This window comes from Eptatretus burgeri, chromosome 4 (assembly GCF_056783735.1).
Source record: "Eptatretus burgeri isolate ZD-2024b chromosome 4, Ebu_testis_v1, whole genome shotgun sequence".
NCBI classification, from domain to species: domain Eukaryota; kingdom Metazoa; phylum Chordata; class Myxini; order Myxiniformes; family Myxinidae; genus Eptatretus; species Eptatretus burgeri.
Window position 1 is genome coordinate 43,075,922 of NC_140964.1, and position 18,772 is coordinate 43,094,693.

Genomic DNA, 18,772 nt, shown 5'->3' on the forward strand with positions numbered 1-18,772 from the left:
CGATGCAGGTTAAATCACAAGAAGTTTAACTTCCCTCGATTGGATTATTCACCTTTTCGTCGTTACCTGTTCCATCAGTGTATTCCCTTCTGTGCCCTTTCCTGAACAAGTTATCAAACTGATGAAGATATAAATGTATTTAATCTTTTATATTTTTATTGTTTTGTTTTTTTTTCCCGAAGACCCCTCAGAAGAGGTGCTTGTGAACTCCCCTCCACCCCCTCGAATGAAACCATCTTACCGGTTGGAACGTAAGTTGCCAAGATTCTTGCCTTACATTACAAATTATTCCAAACTTTGTTTTAACTACATGTTCTTCACCCCATCGTGTCCCTTTCTGTCTGTGTCTCAGAAGTGTTCGGAACAAACGAATGTTTTGCTGTACTCTCAGCCAGACAAGAACCAAAAAGATCATCCAGTTGGTGAAAGTCTGACATGAGTGTTAATGTATCCGTATATAATTAATTGTGTACAACTGGATCATCATTAAAATTATTTAAATCGATGAAGGTTGGTAAAAAAAATAATCGTTGCAATTAAATCGATGAATGTTGGTAATTAAATCGAAGCAGGTTGGATGTCACGTGGCAGTTTTCCATCTTCTTCCTCATTTCCTCATCTGCCATGACCAAGCCGAGTGGATTCTTCCCGAAACGTCGACTTTACCGATGAGTAGTCAGTTCAGCTTTTTTCAATTCGAAACTTTTACTGCATTAAAATTAATTGTTTGAAAAACGTTAATTAAAAGCCAGTGGGACTTTGTGATGAAGATAATGAAGATGTGAAATTGAAGGCAAAAGGAAATAGGCCATGGGCGACATGTGCCTCCCATGCACACCCCCTCCCCCCCACATCTCAATGAACCTATGTTTTTCTGAATCCCCTGAATGTGCTGAATAAGAAATCAAATGTTAACATTGAAAATATCGGGATGCACTTCCGGTTTTGACCCTATAACTCATGGTACCCTAAAAACCGCTCATCTCTGCTCCGCGTTGGTCATGATTTCTATGCCTCATCATATCAACTTGTAGAATGGCTCAATGAAGGTCAATGTTCACATGTGATATACCAAATAATAGCTGATGCTATTCTGCTTATTTTCATACGTCTGATTTTTTGTTACAATACATATTGCCGAAATCACAGTCATTTGAATGAGCATACCCCTATCCAAGGATATTCGCGTACTGACTGACACTTTAATGTTGCACATTTTTTCTTTTCACTGGTAAGTTTTGTTTTATATTTCAGAATCTCGTACTCAAAGAACAATTAATTAAGCTTGACAAGTAAATATTTCCACTTTGATTTTATTCTACAGTTCTTTCTTGTTTTTCTATTTTCAGATTGCACCTGAATGATGTCTAATTCCTCAGACCTCGGTGACGAGAATGCGCCTCCCCCAAAGCGATCAAAGGGTGGCCAAGATTGTAGTTTGCTGGTGTGCATTGTGCATGTCCCAGGATTACAATATGGACCATTGCTACAATTACCTGCAAATGAGGATGGTTACCAAAAAATGGATAAATTGAAAGAGATTCGTGATAAGAGACTCACCCAACATGCAGGTTCTGTTCACCAGATGAAGGACACGTGTAATCTTATTCCTGATGTCATGTGTCTATCATGTCATAAAAGAGCACCATCATGGTTATCATAGGGTGTGTTGTCAGCGTTTCACCATGAACACCAATCATTTGGCTGCACACTCAGATTCACGAGAACCATCATGTTCCTGACCAAGCAGACGCAGTTCAGCAGATCATATGTTTGCACCAGACTGTATTTTTTACAATTTTGAAGGAAGGAAAAAAGTTAAAAGCAAGGGGGCGTGGACTACCGAGGGCATGTGTAGCTTTATTTCTGATGGTTGGCAAACAATTATAGAGATAGCCGAGAAGACAAATGACGAAAAACTGCTCACATGGATTAGATGCCAGGATCTGTTTGCATGTGAAGCCAAATTTCACAAGTCGTGCAGGACAAAGTACCAAGAGAAGCCAGATAAGTGGAGAAGTACCAATGTCCAGAACAAAGATAAGCAAGTTCAACTGATGGAGGCTCATAATCATGCATTTCACGATGTGTGTGAGGTAATCGACACTGATGTTCTATGAGACAAGAAGATGGTGAAACAAACTGATCTTGTCAAACATACATAGTCAGCTTGGAACTCATAGAGTTCGCAAATCCAAACTTCTGTGGAGAAAACTTCAAAATCAAACTTCAAAATCAAACTTGAGAAACACAAAGAGTACAAGGACAGATTGGCCTTCTGCAAACATAATCCACAGCAAAAATGCAGTCCTATATAGAATATACTTCTGACATTGACGTGAACAATGCAGTCCGATTAGCATACGAGCCAGCTTTGACATATATGATACAAGAAGCTGGAACATACCTGCGTCTGGTGATTTTTGACAGTTTTGCTTTGTCCAATGAACTAAAATGGCCACGAACTGCTCAACATCTTGGAGATGTGAAGGATATCGTACCATCACAACTCGAGAAATTTCTCAGCTTTGTCATAGGTGGAAAAGCCACCACTCATACATCTAAGTCAGATCGACTGGTATACTCAATTGGACAAGACATTTGTCGAGCAGCTACCAATGGTGAGTGGAAACTCCCAAAACACATGTTGATATGCATGACACTCCGCCACCTGTTCAGGAGTGAGCGACTGATCACCTGACTGAATCGAATGGGACATTCAGAGAACTACTCATTTTCATTGGAACGAGAAACAGCTCTCGCACAGGCTGTGGATGAAACTTCAAATTTGTTGTCAACTCATATCATCCGATCTCCAGATGCACCTTCTGTCTTTCATTCTGAATTTGACAACTTTGATCAACTTCTAAATTACCTCACTGGAATGGGATCAATCCACACTGCCCATGGTATCATGCTGCAGGATATAGAAGGGAGACCAGAGGACCACGGAGGTACCCGTGTAGAAATACCATCCATTCCACGGAATATGACAACAATACAACGCTCTCTTGACATGCAATCATCTGAATGTCATCCAGATTGTTATGTCACCCAGCAGAGGAGTCCTCAGATAATGATTGGGCTGCGAACATACCCCGGTGGTGAAGATGCCCAACACAAAGCCAGAATCAACCATTTCTTGTGGATGCTGATACGACAACAAAATTGTATGTCACAACAAGTACCTGGATGGACAGGATTCATCTCAATGACTGGTCAGAGACCCGAGACTCTCACCACCATAGATTACTACCCTGTCATAGCTCGCCCCATTACTGACTGTAAAACAGTACAGGAGTGTTTACGTTATGCTGAAGAAGCCACAAATGAAGTCAAGCAGAGGTACACCATCACTACGTTTGACTTGGGGGTATGTATGAAGGCTTATCCCCTCGTTTGGAACAACCAGGTCAGGTACGAGAAGCACATCATCCTCATTGGGACGTTCCACCTGATATGTGCCTACATGAAGATGATTGGAAAGAAGATGAATGGATCAGGGCTCTCTGACATACTGTTGGAAGCAGGCTTAATAGTATCTGGTTCCATTGAGGGTGTGCTGTCAGGGAAACACTATGACAGAGCAAGGAACTGCCACAAAGTCATGGTGGAATGTCAAGAGAGACTTCTTCTTTCACAATATCTGGCAAGCCATAACGAAGCTGATGTGTTTGCATCTCTAACAGAACAATCAAAGAAGGTTCTATATGATATCACACATACCCCATCTGAGGAAACCATGAATACAGCACTTGCAGACGAGGAGTTGAAAAGGTACATCGAGGGATTTATGCACTATCGGGATGATTCCAAGACAGGAAACCTTGGTGCAACTGCTCAATTGTGGGTATCATGCATGACCACGTTTGGCTGGTGTTAACACTCACACATGCTGTGAAGCACAATAACTTCCTTCTCTACGCCCATTGTCTTCATCTAATGTCTGACTTATTCTTTAGTTTTGGAGGCCAGAACTCTGCCAGATATCTGACATTCTTCTCTTTGTTCATTGCAAATATCGAAATATCCCATCCAGGAGCCACAGAGTTGAAAAAGAGAGGTGCAATCAGTGTTGCTTGTTCTTTCATTCCTGGAAATCGATGTGCCATTGATAAAACCATGGAGGAATCATTCATGCGTCATGCCAAATCCCATGGCAGTGCAGGTGGAAGTGGTGCTGGTGTGTCAGGTGTTCTGACCAATCATGATGCCTCCCAACGTTGGGTGAGAACAACACATGCCAGATCACAGTATGTGAACACAACGCTCAGTATGGCCGATATGTTGTCGGGATCCACCGAAGGAATCAAACACCGTGATTTACGTCCTGCAGAAGTATTGAGAAGTGAAAAGCTGGTGTGTAGAACAATGGAGGCAGTGGAGACTTTCCTGAATCCGTTCACTGTAGATGGTCCAGATCAACTGCTGATTCTCTCATCAGGTGCTGCTGCATCATGAGCTGTACAGAAAGATGTACTCCGTGCAAAACAAGCAGGTAGAGAGGCAAAGGAAGTGTTTATTGCTTTACTTCTGGAGACTGGAAAGGACTTCTTTGAGCCAGTAAAGCACATGAACCTTATGACTGGAGGAGACATGAGTAAGAAAAGCAAGGTAAAGACAACAATGAATAGAGTTGTGCAGGACAAACAACAAGGAAATGTCGCCTTCCAACTCCTCATGAAATCCCAAAGCCAAGCTGTACAACTGGATCTTCAGGAACTGATGACACACCCATGAACTCCTGTGCCATACAGTATAGGGACTGCTGATGGTTTCTTAGCAAAGACGGACAAGTCGAAGGCATTGCATCATCTCACAAAGGGTCATGAGGATGCTGCGGTACCCCAATCAAGTGAAACGCGAGTAATTCATGATGATAATGCTGTATTCTACGACATGAAAGAAACACCAGGAAACTTCAGCCAGACATGTTCCAAAGTGTTTGATATAATGCCACTGATAGGTGATGTTGTGTTCAGCACAGACTCCTACATGCCTAACTCTGTCAAAGCAATGGAGCGGCTAAGACGAGGTTGTGGTGTAAAACTGATTGTCAAAGGGGAGAACACCAACAAACCATCTGACTGGAAATTGTTCTTGGGCAATGATGTCAACAAGAAACAGTTTATTGCACAACTCACTTGACTCTGGAGCCAAGATGCATATGCCAAGAAGCTACAAGGAAGACAAGTGACTGTAATCTGTGAAGGCACTGCATACCCCCTGACATCTGATGATGGTCTGTCAACACATAGAAGAGAAATTCCCCCGCTCAAGTCAACCCAGGAGGAATCTGATTCGCGTATCATCCAATATTGTAAACATGGTCGTAATCAGAGTTACAAGTACTTGAGGGTGAAGAGTCCGGCCACTGATGTATTCTTTATACTTCTCCACAATGCACCCACACTCGGTGATGTCACCATCTTGTTTGACACTGGCACTGGAAACAAAAAGAACTGATAAATGTGAGTGATATGTCACGAGGTTAAACCCAGCAACACTGTACAGCTCTGATGGCACTCCATGCATACAGTGGATGCGACTCCACAAGCGCTTTCAAAGGATTAGGAAAAGTGAAACCTCTCAAGAAACCATTGCAGATGCCCAAATTTTTGCCAGTGCTTGCTGGGCTGGGAGACTCCTGGCATGTACTTACAGAGCTCGTAGACGATCTTGACGAGTTCACGTGTGCCATTTCCGAAAGGCCGCGCATGCGCAGAGTTGATGAAGCACGCTCCCTTCAGATGAGCCAGTTGTGTGACACAGATAATGACACATCAATCAAAACTTCACACAACATTGATATGGCTCATCTACCTCCATGCCAAAAATCGTTTGAGCAACATATCAGGAGAGTGAATTCCCAGGTTGGAATATGTTAGAGAGTCCATTTCACCGATCCTGATATCCCTCTGGCTACTGATGGCCATGGTTGGACAATGGTTGATGGCAAAATGGAGCTGTTATGGTCTGACAGAGATGTACTTCCACAACAATTAATAGATATTGTTGAAGGTTCACTGACTGATGATGAGGACAAATCAGATGATGATGGTCCACTTTCTGCAGGAACAGACTATCCTGCTGGAGACAGTTCAGACAGTGATTCTGATGAAACCTATGTATGAACATTGATATTTCAAATGTGCTTATTAATGAGAGGAGTGTTGCGTGATTATAACTATATAACTACATGTACCCATCAAGGCAATGATTATTTTGTTGGTGCTAAATTACAAATAATAATAACATAATTACAATGTATGCGCGAGAATCATTCTTGAGAGTGGGGTTTGGACCAACTTTCAGCATACACCAACAAAGTTTAAAATGTAATTTCGCAACTTATTATCAAGGTATCTGGATAATATTGGTGTTAAAATAATTCTGTTGTCGACGAAAATGTTATGAATGACTTTTAAATTGATTATCTTTGCCATATTTATCAGGAAAAGAAAAAAAACGTGAAACATGAAAGTGTCAGTCAGTGCGCAAATATCCCTGGATAGGGGTATGCTCATTCAAATGACTGTGATTTCGGCAATATGTATTGTAACAACTTATCAGACATAAGAAAATAAGCAGAATAGCATCAGCTCTTATGTGGTATATCACATGTGAACATTGACCTTCAATGAACCATTCTATAAGTTGATATGATGAGGCATAGAAATCATGACCAACGCAGAGCAGCAATTAGCGATTTTTCGGGTATCATTAGTTATAGGGTCAAAACCGGAAGTGCATCCCTCTATTTTCAATGTTAACATTCAATTTCTTATTCAGCACATCCAGGGGATTCAGAAAAAACATAGGTTCATTGAGATGGGGGGGGGGGGTGGGGTGCATGGGCACCATCTGTAGCCCATGGCCTAAGAGGGAAATTGAAATGAAATGCAGAAAGCAATGGAGAGAATACAGTGTTTCCAGGATTGTGTAAGAAGGTATTAAAATGATGAACATTATGAATGCGGTGATATACAGTGGATTTCACTTCCTTCCGCTGATGTGTGTGCAGAGACCCAGAAAACGTGTTCTGCCTTGACCCAGCATATCAATTCTACCTTGATGATCCATAAAATTCGGGAAAATCAGAAGAAGAGTTCGACCTTGAGGGCGCAAAATATGAGACCGAGCTTCCAGACTCGAAAAATGAGTTCTGCCTTGGAGACCTTTGGAGATCTAAATCAATCTATCCATGTCATTCTTGGTTGGATGGTGCTTGATGAGTGGTAAGTTCAGTTGATTAAAAATTAATGGTTATATATTATTTAATTCGATGTTAGACATGTAATGTATTTATTTATTCTTTTTCAGCAATATCAAGAAAGTGCTGGGAAGACCTGAGATTTCCTGAGACAAATTTACAATATATCTCTTCCTTTCCACTTCTTCAAACTTGAAACAACTGAAACTTCATTCTTAAGATGGAACTGGAAGAAAAAACCAAAAACTTTGTTGAGTTGAAAAACTGTGTTGACCTTGTATTATTATTGAACTGCTCAAAAAAAAAAAAATTAAACTGTTTAAAAAAATCATAATTCGTTGAGTGATAAGATCCTCATGGAGGATCTATAAGTCTAACTCACACTGTTGTTCTTCATCATCTTCTTGTTGAATTTTTTGTTTCACAGCCTGCAGTTTTCATCGATACTTCCTGAAACTTGGCAAATATATGTAAAAATACCCTGCGCAGACAGTAACCATCTCCGATTTTGAAAATTCCTCCGAGAAAAAAATGTTATGTCAAAATATCTCCGCTAATGGAAATTGCCGAAAAAATTATCTCCGAAACTCGGCAAGCTTTTTAAATTCTGTTTGCGGGAATCAAACAGGGCATTAGCAGAGATGAAATACCGCACGTGTTGAGACCACGTTGCACCGCTGATTGAGATCGAGCGCTGTCCACACGTATGGTCTTGGTAGAGAAGAGCTTTAATTCACACCAAACATGTATACATGGAGAGATATAGAGAGGCACAGAATACCCACAGTAGTCCAGCTCAATCTAACTCTGCTAGCTTGGCACTCTGGCTTGTCTTATATACAATTTGTCCTGCCCCTTGTGGGACCATCTGGTTTCAAGATTGGCCCAGCTCCCATCACTGCTTTCTATTGAGACTTTGTTTCCCAAAGATCAATTTCCTCCAAGGGGTAAAAGCCAGGTGCTGATTTGCTCCCTATTGGGCTCTAAAAGCCATCTGGTTTGGTCATTATCCGGCCAGGGAGCCAGGAAGACGGATTACTTTTTAAGAGCCTTTACCTTCCTTTCCTTATTTCACTCCTTGGAAAGTGGAAGCAGCTGTTGTGCTGTGTCAAATAGCACTGATTTACGATCGAGTTTCCTTCGGCTCGAGGCTTGTTTATGACCAAGCTTCCTTGGCTCAAGGTTGATTTACGATCGGGCTTCTCTTGGCTCAAGGTTTTTACAAGGGTAATAAAAGCCAGTTGCTCAGCCGTGTCACAAAGAAAAAGACTACATGCTTTGGCTTTTAACACAGCCAAGAACTGCAGCTGTTAAGAGTGCTCTATAATGAATGCCTTTGGCTCTTTCTTTTACTTTTGATTGTTAAAAAGTAATTCTGCTAACAAATGGCTATTCTCAGCTTGGGAGAGATGCAATCACTCAACAATCGCTCCTCTTGTTACTTTGGAACATTTGTGCAAAATAAACAAACAGTTACATAATAAATTTGAGAGATGGAGCATCCATGGACTGGTAGGACGGCAGGCAGGATTCTTTTCTACACGTGGTCCACTCTTATGGTCAGCTCCAAGTGGCCCATGACGTCACGGAGGCTCCTTCAGCACCTTCTAGCCTTATAGAAAAGCCCCCTCTCTACCCCCCTAACTGGCCCACCAACACCCCACCCCTCTGTAGAACAGTGGATACGTTTCAACAATTATGACTTCGGCATAGGTCCTGAGGAAGCAAAGTTTCCTTCCAAAAGCGGCTCTCACAAAGTTACTTTATGCACAAAAGGATATATATGTATATATTTAACTAACATGGATTCGTTACGAACAACAAGTAAGAATATTTTGGCTAACTATTGTTCTTTACGAACATGTTTGGTTAACTGCAAGCCAGAATACAAAATTCCAGAGTAAAATAAGAAAGTACAAAATTCCAGAGTAAAATAAGAAAGTACAAAATCCCAGAGTATTTGCCAACAAGGCAGTGGTTATATAGTATTTCTTCCCATGTCCCCCATTGGCGCAAGCAATTCGAGGCACTCATCCAATGTGAGATTGAGCAGTGGGTCAACAGTCCCATTAAGTTCACAGTATATTTCAGGTTGTATGGGTTGGGGAGCGAAAGAGAAGTGAATTATCAGGGGGGGGGGTAAAGACGGTGGAGGTGCTGGCAGCGGCTCGACCACGGCAATCACAGCAGGCCTTCCCAGGTCTGTCTTCGTTTTTGTTGCCTTCTTTGCTGCGGAGGAACATCGTCTCACGCACTCCCTGATTAGACTTTTAATACAAGTGATGACAACGATCACAGCTATGAAGATCATGAGCCCAATGAACAACCAATGGATTATCCAAGCTCCCCAACTGCCAAATACTCCCATCAACCAAGATCCCATTGACCATCCCTTGTTAAAATTATGATATTTTGCACCTTCGGCCTTTATTTTGTTGGCCAAATTGTCGATTTCTTCTGAATTATCTGGGATGTATGTGCAGCACTCTGCCCCGATGACCGAACAAGTCCCTCCCTTTTCTGCCAGCAGCATATCCAGGGTGATACGGTTTTGCATAACGGTTGTCCGTATAGCTACCAGCTCGGCACTTGTTTTGTGGAATCCTTCGCTGGTGGTGTTTGCCAGTTTCTCCAATGATGCTGCCAAATTAATAATTTCCCTTGCACTTTTGCCAGCTCCATAAAAAGGAAATGCAATCATAAAAAACCTCTCAACTTCTGAAATGGCTCTTTTCAATCTGGCCTGTGGCATAAATGGCGATTGGTCAGTGATCCGAATCCGGGGTAGTACAAATCCCAAATAGCATGACCCTATCCATCCCACCGGTAGCCATGAGTACGCCTTATATCCACACACAAAATATGTACCATTCAGGGGTGCCTGTGGTTCGACGAGGTTATTTTCTTCTATATTTACAGGTATGGTTGTCCCATTTATTCGTCCTTCAATGGTGACCGCCTCATTCCCATGTCTAGCATAATGTTGGCATGTTGATTCTCCTAAGTAGGGTCCGCTGCCCTGTCTTCTAACGAGGCAAATTAGTCCAATTTGTTTGTGCATGAGTTGAAAATGTGGAGGGTACTTTTCTAATCCTTCCCCCTTCTTCAATCCGTCAAGGTTTGTTATTTTTATTGCTCTCACCGGGCCCTGTATCACGACTCTCCGTTCAATAGTTCTGTACTTAGGGTAATACCAATGCTCAAAGCTCATACAATTGTATCCCCCCTCTTCCCAGTTACTCCTTATTTCTGCTATTCTTTCTTTCACTGATGCTGGTGTCTTCTCTACTTTAGTTAAAATTGGCCTATCTTGCCTACGGACTAAGTACCCACACATGTCCTCCCCCTGGAGTGGAACTGCATACAAGGGTAATCCGTGTTTTGAGGAGTGTGGGAGGTTGGGAGCATACCCAACATTCCCTTTTGTTCATTGTCCTAGCATACTGTAGGGATAGTGCCAAGTAGGTGTTCAGTGGATGGTTGGTCAATTCTTTATGTAGGGTTATTCCTCGTCTCTTTCTTTTACCACCCCTTAAGTCTCCCTGATCTAATCCCTTACTCTCTTTTCCCATTATAGTAGTTCTCACATTATTAGTGATTCCTTCATCATCATGTTTCCAGTCGGCATTGCGAATTACCCATATGCAAACTAGTGCACAAAGAATCACGGTCGTGGTAAGATAGGTGTTGTTCATGTTGTCCCTGTCTCTGCTGGTATTGCAAGCTTACAATGTGTGGCGTGTATCCAAGCTGTCTTACCTTCGCACTTTACCGCAGTCGGAGTGGTCAGCAGTACCTGAAATGGTCCTTTCCACCGAGGTTCCAAGGCTGTTTTCCTTGTGAAGTGTTTTATCAGTACGTAGTCTACTGGCTGGAAGGCGTGGTACGGCTCGTCCACTGGTTCGGGTAGGGCCTCTTTTACCCTTGTGTGTATCGCCCTTGCGATCCTGCAGAGCTGTTTACAAAATGTCAGCAAGTTCTCGTCCATCATTGTAATATTCAGCTTATCCATGTTTGTGGGGGCAGTCACGGGCAGCCGCATCGGCCTTCCCATTAGTATTTCATGAGGGGATAATCCTGTTTTCCGGTTTACTGTTGATCGCATGCTCATTAGTGCCAAGGGTATTGCATCTGGCCATTTTAACCCCGTTTCCGTTATTATTTTTGCCAATTTGTTCTTTAAGATTCCGTTCTGCCGTTCTACAGCACCTGCTGACTGTGGGTGGTAAACACAATGAAATGCTTGTTTAATTCCCAGTGCTTTACATGCTGCCTGTGTCACTTCCCCCATGAAGTCTCCCCCCTGATCGTGGGACACCTTATAAGGGATGCCAAATCAGCAGAAAAAGTTTTTTAGCAGGTGCTTTACCACGGTAGCGGCATCAGCCTTTGCACATGGGTATGCCTCTACCCACTTGGTGAACATGTCTACCACTACCAAAACATTGCTGAACCCGCATGATGGAGGCATTTTTATGAAATCTATTTGTAGGTGCACGAATGGCCCCCAAGGGGAGGGTGAGCTCCCAGTTCCCGTGTTTTTCCCTCTTTCTGTTGGTTATGCTGTTGACATACCTGGCAGCTTTTACAAACCCCTTCTGCTATTTTCCCAATTCCTGGTGCATTCCAGGATTCTTGTACCTGTCTCACAGTCCCCCTCTTGCACACATGTCCATTCAGATGGGCTATGCGTGCAAGCCATGGTAGGATCTCAGTAGGCGCTATGACCTTCCCTTTGTTTGACCATAGTCCGTCTTCATCCACTGTTCCTCCTGCAACTTGCCATTTGTTTCGATCATTTAGCGATGCTGCAGTTTGAATTGCAATAATATCTGACAAGCTCTACTGATGCAGCTTAATTTGTTCCGTTGGTAGTCGCGCTGGCATTACCGATGGGATAGGCAGACCAGCCGCCTCCTTTGCAGCTTTATCCGCCTTGTCATTTCCTTTGTCTATATCCGTAGTCAGTTTCTGGTGTGCGCGGCATTTGATAACCGCAACTTCCGCTGGCGCCGAAATACTTTTTAACAGCTCAGAAACTAACTCACCATTTTTTATGGGTGTTCCAGCAGAGGTGAGAAACCCTCGCATTTTCCATATCGCACCTTTGTCATGTACTACACCAAAAGCATAATTAGAGTCAGTGTATATATTTACCGAGATATCGGCAGATAATTCACATGCCCTTATAAGGGCACACAACTCCGCCTGCTGGGCAGAAAAATGTGAAGGCAGGCGTATCGCTTCAATAACTTCACTGTCGGTGCACACGGCGTATCCTGCATGCCCCGAGCCGTCTTGGCCTCGATAGGCCGAACCATCGACAAACAAGGTGAGGTCCGGGTGTTCTAAGGGTTGATCCTTTAGATCCGGGCGCACGGTGGATACTTCTTGTATTGCCTCTGTGCAATCGTGAGGATCGCCGTCTTCTTCCGTTGGCAGCAAAGAAGCAGGATTAAGAACATTACATCTCTCAACCTGCAGGTTCGGCTGGTGTAGGAGAGTCGTCTCGTACTGCATCAGGCGCGTGTTGGTTAAATGTTGTGTTTGCTTCTGGGTTAATAAAGCCACAACGCAGTGAGGTACCTTTAGAGTAAGAGGGTGGCCCATTACGATCTCTGCCGTGCGCTTAACTGCATAGCTGGCTGCAGCCACTGCTTGCAAACAAAGGGGTAGGCCGCGTTCGACTGGGTCCAGCCTTCGGCTGAAATATGCAATTGGTCGCTGGCGGTCGCCGTGGGATTGCGTCAGCACAGCCTGCGCAAATCCTTTAGTTTCGTGAGAATAAAGAAAAAATGGCTTCTCATAGTCTGGTAGGCCCAAGGCTGGCGCCGTCGAGAGTGCTGTTTTTAGTTGGGTAAAACATTCCCCCATCTTCTCAGTCCACTCGATTACATTGGGCTGGTTTTTGCCCACGACAACATACAGTTCCTTAGTCAGGATTGCATAATCGACGAGCCACTGTCTACAGTAGGTTGCCATACAGTACCTAGGAATCGCATCATCTCTTTCTTTGTGCGAGGGCGGGGCACTTCCGCAATTGAAATTATCCTTCCCTTGTCCAATTCCCTCTTTCCATGTGAAATGTGGTGTCCCAGATACTTAACCCTTTCCTGCACTAATTGGAGCTTGTCCTTATTTACCTTGTGGCCTTTCCTTGCCAATGCCTGTCGCAGCTGCAGCATATCTGTTTCACACGCTGCTTTGTTTGGGGAGCAAATTAGCAAGTCATCCACATACTGTAGCAGCACTGATTTACCCTCGAGGACAATATCTTCCAAATCTTTATGCAAAGCACGTGAAAATAAAGTGGGACTATCAGCGAACCCCTGTGGCAACACCGTCCATGTATATTGACGGCCCTTGTATGTGAAGGCAAACAAAAACTGCGATTCCTTATCAATGGGTACGGAGAAAAATGCAGAACATAAATCAATGACAGTAAAATGGGTGGAGCTTGCGGGTATAGATGTTATCAACCCCTCTGCACTTGGTACCACAGGGTGGATACTTTGAATCACCTCATTTACTTCCCGTAAGTCTTGGACAAATCACTTATTCTTCTGTGGCTTTTTCACTGGCAGTATAGGCATATTACATGGACTTGAAACTTCTACAATTATACCTTGTTCCTTCAAGGATTCAATTATCCCGGCCTCAGCTATCCCGGCCTCAGCCTCTTTTCGGAGAGGGTATTGACGCACATTCGGCCAAGGCATTCCAGATTTGAGTTTAACCACTAGGGGCGTTGCCCCAATGATATGGCCCACATCATTGTCATGTCGGGTCCACAGTTCTTGCGGGACTTTTTCTATCAAACTTTCTTTGTTTCCTGTTTCATTTGCCATTTCCATCATCTTCTCGCGCTTCGGTGGTAGATGAACCTCCTCCACCAATCCTCGTAACATCTGTTCCTGAAAATCACAAATCCACCCTTCATCATTCGCTAGCTTATGCACTTGCCAATGCAACACTGTTGTCGTGCAGGTCAATACTGCCCCCTGCAGGCGATGAACCATTAAACCCAAATCCTTCGGGTGATACCCCCTTGCCGTAGTTATTGTCACATGCGAGGTCACTCCCGGCGGGTATTTTATCAATTGCCTTTGGGTTTCTGTGAGCATAACCTCCATTGCAACACCTTCCTTACCAATCATCAAACGGTAAATCAGTAAATCATTGTGTGTTAACAGATTGCGGAGCAATTTTCTCTGTAAATTCAACATCATTTCCATTCGCATCATAATAGATTGTACAATGTGGGGGATCATAGTAGGTGTGTGTCATTACTTGTGCATTGTCTAGCCACATTTGCATTTCCTTACTTTCGGCTAAGATTGCATTTAAACATATCAAAACATCACTAATCGGCTGTCTTGGCAGCCTCCACCAATAGACAACTGGGTGCGGTGTCATCAAAATCATCATTGCTGAATGTGTTTTATCCCGGGGAATATCGACAAAAACCCCTTTGTTTGTGCATGCTATCGTACATCCCAACTTACACAAGTCCCTGCCTAACAGATTCACCGGTGTAGTGGTTGTGAGAAGGAAAGCGTGTTTTTCCTGCAAAGGTCCACATCTTACTGGTAATTGTGTCGTTGCACTTAATGTCTGTATCTTGCCCCCTAACCCTACTACTTGTACATTAGCATTGGATTTTTCAACCCCTGGCAGCTCTTTGGCTGCAATAGTAGACTGAGTGTCTCCCGTGTCAACTAAAAAGGAAAGTTTCTTACCTGAGACATCCAGAATGTAGGTCGGCTCTTCTGTTGGTGTTAATGTCAGCATCGCTCCTTGCACCACGAGGCCACCCGCGGTCTGTCAATATGACCTACCATCCTGCGGTTGGTTTGATCCTCCTTCCTGCTGGAACCCCGATCGTCGTCGTTGGGGGCAATCCCTTTTCCAATGTCATGTTGTCTGCACTGGAAACATACTTGCGGCGCTGTTGGTTGTACCTGCCCTTGGCCTGCTGCAGTTCTTGAGCGGGTCTGTGGTGGCGCTTGTGTCCAATTTTTGTTTCTTCCACTCCCTCTCTTGGGCCGTTTGTCCTGTGCTGCTAGTGGGGTTCTTTGCAGAACTCTCCTTAGTCGTCCCCATTGTCTGGCCGCTTCCTCTTCCGAGTCTGTGTCATCTTCCTCCAGTTCCCACTTTCTCCAATCCTTATCATTTCTTTTTTCTACTGCTTTGTCTAACAACACCATCTGCAACACTTCTTCTTTAATTTTTGCCTTTGCGTTCTCCCTTTCTTCCGCTCGGTCCATACATTGATCAGCCACTATACAAATCTGACTTGCCACTTTGCCCTGCCAACCTAACAGTACATACTTTAATTGCTTCCTAATTTGAGGCCTGAGCCCTTCCATTACGAAGTTTGTCAATGTTCGCTGCAGTATGTCTCCCTCAACTTGAAAACCCCCATATTGTAAGAGTGTCTGTATTAATCTATCCATGAATTCGGATGCCCATTCCCCTTGACGTTGCTTTGTTTCATAAATCTTATCCCAATCTCGTGCTGGTGGTCGCAACGCTGTTTCAATCTCATCATACAGGCGCCATCGCTTACTTTGCCGATCTGCGTTGGTGCATTCTGCTGCTTTGTCTAACAACACCATCTGCAACACTTCGTCTTTAATTTTTGCCTTTGCGTTCTCCCTTTCTTCCGCTTGGTCCATACATTGATCAGCCACTATACAAATCTGACTTGCCACTTTGCCCTGCCAACCTAACAGTACATACTTTAATTGCTTCCTAATTTGAGGCCTGAGCCCTTCCATTACGAAGTTTGTCAATGTTCGCTGTGGTATGTCTCCCTCAACTTGAAAACCCCCATATTGTAAGAGTGTCTGTATTAATCTATCCATGAATTCGGATGCCCATTCCCCTTGACGTTGCTTTGTTTCATAAATCTTATCCCAATCTCGTGCTGGTGGTCGCAACGCTGTTTCAATCTCATCATACAGGCGCCGTCGCTTACTTTGCCGATCTGCGTTGGTGCATTCTGCTGGTTCGTCCGCTGTCCACTCAGCACCTTCCCGAGCTTTCTTCCACACGTATGGAGACAACACGGCTTGACATAACACCCCAATGTCGTTATGCGTGCAGCGGTGTGCCTCAACCCACTGCGATATTAATTCCTTTATTGCTCCTGCATTTCTTCCCTGATCTAACACTCTTTCCTTCATTGATCTTAATTCGCTTTCTTTAAACGGTCGGTACACTGACTGAGCTGGCTGTGATCCTGACACCTCCAGAGTTACCTCTTGAACCGGGAAGGCAGACGCTGTGGCCATCAACCCCATACCTTCCAGGTTCGGATACAAACTTGGTGTGTTATTAATGTATGCAGATGGATTACTTGCATTACTTCCCTGAGCTTCCCGCCCTTGTACCACCATTTCGGAGGCAGTTACAGGGGCGGGAGTAATCTCAATCCCTTGTTGTGGCAATTCTTTAACCTGTGTTTCTAATTCCAACAGTTTCCGCTTTACCAAATTTCTAGCTACTTCATTTACTTGGAGGACCTCTCCCTCCCATAATTTGCAAGCTTCAAGGTCTGGCTCTGGTTCTAACTTATCACTTGTCCATTGTTCTAATCGGCATGACAGGTTATCTATATAATTTCTGCTCTTAAGGAACCCCATCTCGGGAATGGGTGTGCGTCCTGTTTTGTCCACTTATACCACAATGCCAATTGAGTACATGACTTAACTCCATATTTTTCATACATCATTCCCGCCACGGTATTCGTGGGCAGTGCATTTTTATCCGACTTTGGTTTCACAAGCTTATTCCCCATTTCCCTTGGTCCTTCCTAGAGTATTTATTGGGTCGGGACAGTGTTTCCCGCCTGGGGGTGATCTCGGGCTGGGTCGGGCGTCTTTCACCTTTCCACGGACCCTCACACTCCCTGGCACACCTCCCGCACACTCAATCTCTCAACGGAATCTCCCGTTTGGACCCTGTCCCGAGATGTTCTTGGGTTGCCCCTTCCTGGGTTTCCCTCAACCTCACAATGGACCCTTAACCCTCCCAGGGGTACCCCCTTTTGATGTATAAAAAAGCTCCTTCTCCCCCTTGTTCTTTTAAGATAAGGACAGATCACAAAGAGCAGCGAACTTGTATGCCCTGGTGCGAGAAAAGAGGCAGTTCTTCTTACCTTATCTTTAAGCCGGCCGGCTTCTGTCCTCCTTTGTCTCACCAGGGAAGTCTCGCTTTCCTCCTTGGTCCGTCTTATCTTGCCGACTACGCCAAATGTTGAGACCACGTTGCACCGCTGATTGAGATCGAGCGCTGTCCACACGTATGGTGTTGGTAGAGAAGAGCTTTAATTCACACGAAACATGTATACATGGAGAGATATAGAGAGACACAGAATACCCACAGTAGTCCAGCTCAATCTAACTCTGCTAGCTTGGCACTCTGGCTTGCCTTATATACAATTTGTCCTGCCCCTTGTGGGACCATCTGGTTTCAAGATTGGCCCAGCTCCCATCACTGCTTTCTATTGAGACTTTGTTTCCCAAAGATCAATTTCCTCCAAGGGGTAAAAGCCAGGTGCTGATTTCCTCCCTTTGGGCTCTAAAAGCCATCTGGTTTGGTCATTATCCGGACAGGGAGCCAGGAAGACGGATTACTTTTTAAGAGCCTTTACCTTCCTTTCCTTATTCCACTCCTTGGAAAGTGGAAGCAGCTGTTGTGCTGTGTCAAATGGCACTGATTTACGATCGAGTTTCCTTCGGCTGGAGGCTTGTTTATGACCAAGCTTCCTTGGCTCAGGGTTGATTTACGATCGGGCTTCTCTTGGCTCAAGGTTTTTACAAGGGTAATAAAAGTCAGTTGCTCAGCCATATCACAAAGAAAGAGACCACATGCTTTGGCTTTTAACACAGCCAAGAACTGCAGCTGTTAAGAGTGCTCTATAATGAATGCCTTTGGCTCTTTCTTTTACTTTTGATTATTAAAAAGTAATTCTGCTAACAAATGGCTATTCTCAGCTTGGGAGAGATGCAATCTCTCAACACACATACGATACATCACTCTGATGTCACATCAATTTTTATGTCGTCATTCCTATTTTTTGTTTCGCAACCCAGAGTTTTCATCGGATCTTCGTCAAACTTGCCATGTTTATGCAGAAAGCCCACACGCAGGCAGTAACCATCTCAGATTTTGGAAATTCTTCCGAGAAAAAAAGTTGATGTCATAATGTCACCGCTAATGGAAATCGCCTATACCATTATCTCCGAAACAAGGCAAGCTGTTTGAATTTTGTTTGCGGGAATCAAGCTGGGCATTAGCACAGATCATTTATTGCAAACCTGAGACATCACAATGACGTCATATTCGTTTTTATGATGTCATCATGAAGAGAACGAGGATCTTCGCTCATTTGAGCTTGTTTGTTTCACAGCCTACAGTTTTCATCGAAACTTCCTGAAACTTGGCAGATATATGTAAAAATACCCTGCGCAGACAGTAACCATCTCCGATTTTGAAAATTCCTCCGAGAAAAAAACGTTATGTCAAAATGTCTCCGCTAATGGAAATTGCCTA

The 18,772-nt window shown here is 43.8% G+C and overlaps 1 protein-coding gene across 1 annotated transcript in view; it reads left to right on the forward strand.

Annotated features, from left to right (window-relative positions):
- The window catches only part of LOC147027911 (uncharacterized), a 94,722-nt gene that overhangs the window by 14,089 nt on the left and 61,861 nt on the right, over positions 1-18,772 (forward strand). The gene's annotated exons all lie outside the window — the stretch shown is intronic.